Source organism: Poromitra crassiceps, assembly GCF_964638095.1.
Source record: "Poromitra crassiceps genome assembly, chromosome: 18".
NCBI classification, from domain to species: Eukaryota; Metazoa; Chordata; class Actinopteri; order Beryciformes; family Melamphaidae; genus Poromitra; species Poromitra crassiceps.
In genome coordinates this window covers 13267274-13275552 of record NC_139636.1, presented here as the reverse complement: position 1 = coordinate 13275552, position 8279 = coordinate 13267274, and the positions used below count along the sequence as shown (strand labels likewise).

The 8279-nt window shown below is 43.1% G+C and overlaps 1 pseudogene across 1 annotated transcript; it reads left to right on the top strand.

Moving 5' to 3' along the window:
* The first annotated feature begins 5647 nt into the window (after window positions 1-5647).
* Window positions 5648-7072, top strand: LOC310793137 (protein transport protein Sec61 subunit alpha-like 1 pseudogene; annotated as a pseudogene). The gene has a single exon. The product of its transcript is annotated as a protein transport protein Sec61 subunit alpha-like 1 pseudogene (transcript).
* Window positions 7073-8279: the final 1207 nt, after the last annotated feature.

The window sequence follows — 8279 nt, the reverse complement described above, 5'->3', positions numbered from 1 at the left end:
ATAAATAAGTTGTGTAAATAATTAGGGCTGTACTGCTGGCTGCTGTACCGTTATCTTATACTAACACATACCAGTAGCCTACAACTAAGAATAATTTATTTGTAGAACTGTCACACAACTATTCATACTGTTCATACTGCATTTCTGCATTGTCATAGCACATTAGATCATAATCAATAGTCTGTCAGCTTGACCAAGGGCAATTCACTTAAAATGTGAGTATTGTATTGGTATCGCTTATTGCAGTGATACTCAACCCTAGGCTCCTCCTAGTTGTGTCTCTTTTAAGTTCTACTTAAAATACATAAATAAACATCTAAATAAATAAATAAAGGGGGAAAGGGACTTTTTGGGGGATTGTAGCTTTTGCAAAAAAAAATGTTTGACAATGCGGCTCCTGAGTAGGTCAAGGTTGTGTACCACTGGCTTCTTGTTATCGACTGATCCTCTTACAACATTGTCGCCTGTTTAAATATTCTTATGCTTCTGTGTTTTTGTTTTAAGGGACAAAAGAACAAATTGCCCAATTCATCAGAATGAGGGCAGCAAACGACAGCCTCTTCACTGGGCTGAAAAACACCGCTGCTCACGGCTGGAGGTAGGGCAGAACGAAGTAAATTACGGTAGATAAATAGCAAATGTGTAGGGTAGATGCTTCTACACACAAGGGCCGGATTTGCCCCCGGGCCTTGAGTTTGACACGTGAGCTACAGGATAATCAGTCAGTTTTAATTACTTACCTATACAAAGCACATACTGAAATAGCCACTAGATGGGATACAAACCTTTGTTTTGTTGACAACTCTGATATCTGCTGCCTTTTGTTTGTTTGTTTGTTTGTTTCTTGGGCCAAAAAGAAAGGGCCAGGTACAGCAGTGGAGGAAGAGGAGGAGGAGGAAGGAGAGACAGGAGCGTGTGAGCCAGGGCCACCACTACCAAAGAAAGCGAAGAAGGACGAGATGCTGGAGCTGCTTAACACATTCACTGCCAGCCGTTTTTTTTTTTTTTTTACTGTAGGTAGGTTCTGCCAGAGGGTTTTTTTGAGGATTCTGGCTCATCTTTCAAGACCCGAGGATTCTTTTCTGCTAAGATTTTGTGAACACACAATATCTCAAAATAACTAATAGAATGTGTGCTTTCTCTGTCTAAAAGAGTTAGTTTGTAGAGTTAGTAGTTATGTAAGCATTAGCAGTTGAATACAGCATGGTTTCAGCGTCAGAAAAATTATTCTGAGATAAACGGCTTTTTGTGAAATTCGATAGAACAGTCACTTTAACCATTCATTTTTGGCATCAGTAAGACGTCAGACATCTAAACAATAGTTTTGAACAGTAATTTCCTCCATAACAGCAGGAAACACCCCTCTGCTTCCAACTCCTCCCTCCGTGTGTGTCTTCTTGGCTGCAGCGGCCGTGTCACAAGCTGTTGCTGCTGCTGCTGCTGTAACCTCGCGTCACCAGGCTCATTGCTTTGCTGCTGCTGTGCCTGTCTGCGCGGCCGCTCTTTGAGGAAGTCTGGATGGACTCGCTCGTTACTTGGAGTTTTGGTTGAGAGCTTTGATGAAGCTTTTGCGATTCTGGTCATATTTATGCTGCGTGTTTCAAAGTGTGTTCCACCCGTAATCTATTATGCAAATTTGCAATCCCGCACCGCCAGCAATCAGCGCGAAAACGAAAGCGTTTTCGCCAATCCATTTTCATGAGAATGGCTTGATCACACTGCTTTTTGCTTGCCTTCCTCTAGTCAGGAGAGCACTGTCGCCACTTAGTGGGTCGGTGGAATGGGTTGTACACGTTCGGTAGCTCCAATAATTTTATAGGAGACGTGGGGGGCATTGATCCACGTAGCACCGTCAAAAAAAAATATATATTTTTTTTGACGTCTCAACTCGTCATTGGCAGTGAACCGTTGGAATTTTTTTGACGAGTCAACTCGCCATTGGCAGTGAACGTGTTAAGAAAAACTTTTTTTTTCTTTTTACATGGCACAACATGGTGCAAAGAGATCATTTAACAGAAAACACATTCATATTTACTGTCTCCAATAGGAGGCCTGTGGGAAATGTATGTCAAGCAGGTTTTACAGTTTATAGATCTGAATATACTGTCATAGTTACTAGATCTTCACTGCATATGAATGCAAACGTGCATTGGAAAAAGCTTTGGCTCCAGAATATGTATGGACAGTTTTCTCTTTCTATTTGAGTCTTGCAGATAAGAGTGTTTTTATAGACTGTTTTCACAGAATTGTCAATCCTGTCCTAGGAGTCCTGACAGTTGTACTAGCAAACACTGCAACAGGTGAGCTGGGGTTCCATTTAGAATGTTTATGTTGTTAAAACCGTCAGCTTACTTATAGCTCAGCTAACTTTAACCATAAGGTGAGATCACATTAACCCTACTTTACACAATGTGTGTAGTCTGCAGCACCCAGGATCACAGAGATGTGCTATATTTAACCTCTACAGAAGTTAGCAAAATACATGTCTAAGTTGGATCAGATCCCTCTATGCTTCCCTGATGTCCTTATGAGTAGTTACAGATCTGATGGATTATAACCTGAACTTGGGAAACACAAACTGTTAAGCATTGAGACTTCACTAGACAGAGCATGACAACAGTGGTAGTAATAATAATTTATTTTGTCCTCTAAATAGTTATTCAAACATGTAGAAATAAATACATAATGAATCACATGTAATGGAGGGGGATACTGAAAAAGTGAACCAATTTATAAAATATGTACATAGAAATAAATAAATGTGGCATAAAATGTCTTCTAGTGGGGCATCATCTTGGGTGGTCTCCAGAGTGTTTGGGGTACATATAGGGGCCTGGTCTGGGGGGAAAGGAGAAGAAAAACATGTTAAACAATAGCGAGATACGATATGCCATGTCACTTTCTCCCATGGGCTTTGAGAGGGAGGCTAGCTATCTATCTATCTAGGCTATCTATAGCAAAAACCCTGTATGGTTAGGCTTAGGCTATATGAAATGAAAAGTTAACTGACATTAGCCATATAAACCACGCTAACATTTAGAAAGCTAAAAGTAAGTGACACAGCTTATCCAATAATTTACCTGCTCATTCTCTCCCAGCCTGAGAAACATCATGCGGCGGCGGTGAAGCTCCAACTCTTCCATAAAATAAAACAAAATGATCAGCAAAACAATTTGCTCTGGCTCCATGTTATTAGACTGTCTGTTCGTGCCTTAAACTTTTGAGACAGTCCGGTACGGGAGATGGGATTCCCAGATTCGCTCGCACTGTCAACTGGTTGCTAAAGAAACCATTGTGGGGGCGTGAACAGCTAGTGACACAGCAGTAGTAGGCTAGACCGTCTCGTTTCGCTCAATGTCTCAAGGCTGCGCACTCCCCTGAGTGGTCCGCGGAGGACAGACCTCTGTAGGCCGCGGCCGACAGAGGCCGTGGCCGCTGAATTGGGACACAGCTTGTGACAACTTCAGAGATGTAATATACATTGTGATGTCATCAAAGATGCACATTGTGACATCATCAGTGTAGGCATAGACATTGTGACATCATCACATGAACACAACAACATACATGGTCAATCAACATGGTTGTAACTTGTATGATTGGTAACACCCTAGTAAAGTAGTGTTGAAATGAATCTTTTTAGAGCTTTTTGTACTCTTTATACTGACCCTTTGTGGATGACATTTAAAAAGGCGTGCATTCGTAAGCTTCAGGTTGCTTACAGTATAATGATTGTATGCGGTTATTGCAGCGAGGTTTACCTTTTATTGTATACAATTGTGTGTTGTGTCTGTGTTGATAATGTGTATGTTTTTTAATGGACTTTGGGTATGCTAATAGAAGCTGGTTGTTTGATTGATTGATTGATTGATTGATTGATTGATTGATTGGTTGGTTGATTGATCCACCATCCTATGACATGCCTCCCTGCTGAGGTTATAAAATGGCTCTTGCCTCAGTGAAGAGGATATTAATGTGATGTGTGTAGTTCTTCATAGATCTACTAGCCTCTTCATTTTGCTCTCAGAGTGCACCAGATTAATGCATTTTACTTTAAAATGTACAAAATGTTTTTGTCCGGGGGGCCGTGAAACCCCCCAGTTCAGGTAAACTTCGGACCGTGAAGGTGCAACCCCTGGTTGGAAAACCTAGAATCGCCTATGCATGTAAGCGATGACAACAGAGACTCCACGTCCTCTGCAAACTAAGTGCACTTTCTGTTGCCCTCACCTCCTGTTGCACACAAAAGCATAATTCAAAGCATCCTTCTGTATTGTTCCCCCTGCTTCTAAACCATGCTGACCATCACCATTTCTCCAACAAAAACACATCCATCAAGATCACTCATGTTGTCTCCAAAATCATCCACTGCCCCACACCCAACCTGTCAGACATGAATGATAAAGCCATTAGACGTCTCACACTTCCAATAGTGAACAACACTGATCACCCACTCAATCCACACTTCACACTACTGCCATCAGGCCGTAGATACAGGTCAGTGAAATGGAGAAAAGCCAAAAGTTTTGTCCCTTCTGCTATAGCCGCTCTGAACAAACTGCCCCGTTGACCTAGTATAGATCCATACCTTACCTATGTTTGTGTCATATGCAGCTATTGTGATACTGGTGGTGATGGGGGGGGGGGGGGGGGTGAATGTTATCTGTTTATGTATCTGTATGCTGTGATCACCTATGTTCTGAAGTATGTACTGAATCTGAAAACAAATTCCTGTGGGAGAAATAAACTATATAAAGCCTAGGATACACTAGACAACTTTCAAAATCTTCACAGATTATGAAGACTTGGGAGTACACACTACTTGACTGGTTCCTGAAGATTTTTTATGACGACTGAAAAACTGGGGGGTCACACACTACACAAGTGCCTCAGACGAAGGATCACACTAGGCAACTTGTCACAGCAACTGAACCAGCAACACAACATGCAAACAAGTCACCTCATGCAGTTGCTATCCATACCGGAAGCTAGGCGGTTTTACCTTGAAAATAAAAGCGTTAATTTATTACTGCATGACTCACTCACTTACAGGTTAAAATTGGCTTTTCGAAGGCACATTGTATCTTCATTTATAACAGGTTTCTCTGCAAATTATTTCTTTATTTGCTCTTTGGTATTTGGGGCATTTTGCATCACACAAAAGAAACGTTGCAATGGTACTTTTGTAAAAGAAAATATTTTGAAGGTTATAACCGGAGGTTTCTGGTTTATTCTGGCTGGCTTGACGCTGCTCAACCGTTATTTATTAGTTTGCACGGTGTTGTCATTGATGTAACGAAATTGAGTCTTCCCTGTATTTTATTGTGTGTCCTGGTATCAGAAATATAAATTAATTGTATCTCGGTGTGGGCTAAACACTGTATTGTCGGCAGGTAGTCTGTTCCCATCACACACTTGACGATTAGAATCTGTACCCATCATACACTTACAGATGTTGGTGCCGACTGGCCACGGCAACTGAACTCTGCGGGGAAGGATTAATGATGTCATCAGTGATGTCACTCGAGCAATTGTAATGTCATCAGTGAGTGATGTCATCAGTGATGTCACTCGAGCAATTACAATCTTAGTTCTATAGGGTGGCTGGCGGTGGCACCAGAAACACAACAGGAATTGTCCAAAGGACATGGGAATTAATCTTTTCAAAGTCATCCAGCCGTTCTGTATGATCCTGCCTGAAATAGAGAAACCAAAAAGAAAGATTCACTTTAGACAAAAGGTAGTATGGACCGCCACCACACTCTTCATCTTTCTAGTATGTTGCCAGATTCCAATCTTTGGCATCATGTCATCAGATTCCGCAGATCCCTTCTACTGGATGAGAGTAATCCTGGCTGCTAACAGAGGTACTCTGATGGAGCTGGGTATCTCACCCATTGTCACCTCAGAAATGATCATGCATCTGCTGGCTGCTGCTAAGCTCATTGAGGTGGGAGACACCCCCAAGGAGAGAGCCCTCTTCAATAGAGCTCAGAAACTGTTTGGAATGATCATCACCATTGGACAGGCAATTGTATATGTTAGCACTGGCATGTATGGAGACCCCTCAAAGCTGGGTGCTGGAATTTGCTTGATCATCATCATCCAGCTCTTTTTAGCAGGTCTGCTTGTCTTACTGCTGGATGAGCTGCTCCAGAATGGCTATGGTCTGGGTTCTGGTATCTCCCTCTTCATTGCGACCAACGTCTGTGAGACCATTGTCTGGAACGCCTTCAGTCCTACCACTGTCAACACTGGTCGAGGTACTGAGTTTGAGGGAGCCATCATCGCTCTCTTCCACCTCCTGGCCACCCGCACAGACAAGGTGCATGCCCTGAGAGAGGCCTTCTACAGACAAAACCAGCCCAACCTCATGGACCTCATTGCCACTGTCTTTGTGTTTGCAGTGGTCATATACTTCCAGGGCTTCAGGGTGGACCTGCCCATGAAGTCAGCACGCTACCGTGGTCAGTACACCACCTACCCCATCAAGCTGTTCTACACCTCCAACATCCCCATCATCCTGCATTCTGCCCTCATCTCCAATCTTTACAGCATCTCCCAGATGCTCTCTACCCGCTTCATCGGCAACTTCCTAGTCAACCTCCTGGGAACCTGGTCTGACACCTCCACTGGTGGACAAGCTCGTCCCCACGCAGTGGGCGGTCTCTGCTACTACCTTTCGCCTCCATTTGGTTCTGTACTGGAGGACCCAGTTCATGCTGTCATTTACATTGTCTTCATGCTAGGCTCCTGCGCCTTCTTATCCAAGACCTGGATTGAGGTCTCAGGATCCTCTGCCAAAGATGTGGCTAAGCAGCTTAAGGAGGAAAGGTTGGTCATGAGGGGACACAGAGAGACCTCCATGGTAGATGAGCTAAACAGGTACATCCCCACAGCTGCTGCGTTCGGTGGTCTCTGTATAGGAGGGCTGAGTCTCATGGCTGACTTCCTGGGTGCCATCGGCTCTGGTACGGGAATCCTCTTGGCTGTGACTATTATCTACCAGTACTTTGAGATCTTCATCAAGGAGCAGAGCCAAGCGGGCAGCATGGGAGCACTGCTCTTCTAGGAAATGCGGTAACCGTTTATATTAAAGGCTCATTCCATAAGATTTGGGAAGAAATGAATGCGCACAAAGTTTTTATTACCACTGAGTGAATGCGTTTTTTTAACTTAACTTAAAAAATTAGCCCAGCTGCTTCTCTCTGCGTTCAGCCATTCCAATGCTATGCCTGCAGACTTCGGCACCTCTTGGGCCGCGGTTTCGCGGAAAATTGTCCGGATGTTCCATTTGGTCGCGTCCAGCTCACATCAGCCCCAGGCATAGACTGTATAGGCCCTAAACAGTCTATACTATAGGGGAAGCAGGCAGTTTAGTTCCTGGCTCGTGCTAACGTTAGTATCCACTTCCCCGCAGCCAACGCAAGCCAAAACACGTCCAAACATGCCACAATGACATCCGCTAATTGTCCAGGTTGCCGTTTTCAAATGACTTTTATCAGCTAACGCTACAAAGCAACCAACACCACCTCTGCTGTCATTTGTTTTACCTAGGCAGCGGCTGGGCACGTGCGAGTATGGTGCATGCGTACCAGCTCGAGCACGTGCTGCCTGCAGTTACTCGAATGGCCCCCCGTGTCAATAAGAGTCAGAAGCTACGGAATGGGCCTTTAAGGTTCTAGTAATAAGCGTAAAATAATATGTAATCAAGCCCTTATAAGTCCTTATAAACTAATTATTACCTAATTATTATTATTTTTCCGGGACTTAATGACCTGCCCCTGACCTTCCCCAGATCATAACCAGTGTTGGGCAAGTTACTGAAAATCGGTAATTAGTTACAGTTACTAGTTACTTCTCTCAAAAAGTAATTTAATTACTTTAAAGTTACTAGTTACTTCAAAGTAATTAGTTACTAGGGAAAGTTTTTGGAAACTTTTGCGTTACTTTTAAAAGTCTGCTTCGATTGTTATTAATGCACACATCATGTTAGTGTCACTGTGCCACAGTATGGCATTGAACATTCGCTTATTGGTGAGGCTTATAGCCTACCCATGGTCATTAGCCTCTGGGGCTCTGGCTGCAGCTGCAGCTCTGTCCCCGGACTAGGTCTAGGGATCAAAAACCGGATAATCCTCTGAAGTTGTCAGTTATTTTCATGTCCTAAATTAACTAGTAACTAGCCCAGTTACTATTTTAGTAACTGTAACTGAGTTACTAAATTTGAAAAGTAATTAGTTAGATTACTAGTTACTGCAAGAAGTAGTTAAGTTACA